This window comes from Pteropus vampyrus, unplaced genomic scaffold (genome assembly GCF_000151845.1).
Source record: "Pteropus vampyrus isolate Shadow unplaced genomic scaffold, Pvam_2.0 Scaffold52, whole genome shotgun sequence".
NCBI classification, from domain to species: Eukaryota; Metazoa; Chordata; class Mammalia; order Chiroptera; family Pteropodidae; genus Pteropus; species Pteropus vampyrus.
Window position 1 is genome coordinate 3,638,680 of NW_011888833.1, and position 1,018 is coordinate 3,639,697.

Sequence of the window (1,018 nt, forward strand, 5' to 3'; positions counted from 1 at the left end):
GGGACGCACATTGATTAGGCTCGTGTCCCTGCAGGAGCGCAGGAGGGCTGATGTGAGGGTCCTAAGGCGGGTCTCTCAGCGCCCCCACTTCCACACCCCACCCCCGCTACCTCGTGTGCAAGCAAGTGTCCTTCCAGCTGGGAAAGGCCACCTGGCCCAACGCTCTGGGATTGTTTAGGAAAAGACAAGCAAGGAAGCCCCATCTCAGTTTAGGCAGCGGTGTCCTGCTCCGGCTGCAGTCCTGGTGCCTCTGCACAGGACACCACCTCCAGGCAGACCTCCTGTTTAACCCAGCTTTCCTTTCCAAGAGGAGCCTGCGGCCGATTAAACAGTCCTGGAGGAGGCGGCGGATGAGAACTTGCTCGCCCATCGCGCTGCGAGCGACTTGTCTGGGTTCCCTTCCCCGCGCGTTGTCCCTATGGATCGCCGCGCTGGTGTCGCCACGTCCCCTCCTCCCCAGTGGCCCTACTCCAATTTCGAAACTACGCGGAAGAAACTCTCTGTCCACAAGTTGGCTCTCGCCACCTGTCCACTGTCGCGACTGTCCCGGACAGGGACGGCACAAGGGTCTCGGTGTGAGCGGGATCCACCTAGGGGGCCCAGATCGGGTCCCCACAGCCCCGGCGGTCCCGGGTCCCCACTCCGCGCCGTGCTCCCTCCCCTGCCGGGTCCCACAGCCCCCACGGTCCCGAGGCGCCCAGGGTAGGGCGCCAGCCTTGCGGCTGTGATCCGGGCGCACTGGCAGGGCGGCCTCACCTGCGGCAGAGGGTGCGGGGGGGTTGCGGCGGCGGCCGGGGCGCTCCGGCGGGTCCTGGGTGGTCCCGAGGGGTCCTGGGCGGTCCCGAGGGGTCCTGGGCGGCCTCCGCGCTCGCTGCGGGCCGGGAGAGTGGAGCGCGCGGGCTTCGAGGTCTGGGCACCTGCGGCTCCAGCGGCGTCTTTTAACCGCGCCGCACACCCCGCCTCCTCCGAGGGCGCCTCAGAGGGGTGGCTCCTCGCTGTCCCGCCCGCCGGCGCTGCG

At 68.7% G+C, this 1,018-nt stretch overlaps 1 protein-coding gene across 1 annotated transcript in view; it reads right to left on the bottom strand.

Annotated features, from left to right (window-relative positions):
• The window catches only part of GJB2 (gap junction protein beta 2), a 3,684-nt gene extending 2,825 nt beyond the window's left edge, over positions 1 to 859 (bottom strand). The window contains exon 1 of the mRNA XM_011360216.2: positions 757 to 859. The gene's annotated coding sequence lies outside the window, so the exon portion shown is untranslated. The remainder of the gene's footprint in view (positions 1 to 756) is intronic.
• Positions 860 to 1,018: the final 159 nt, after the last annotated feature.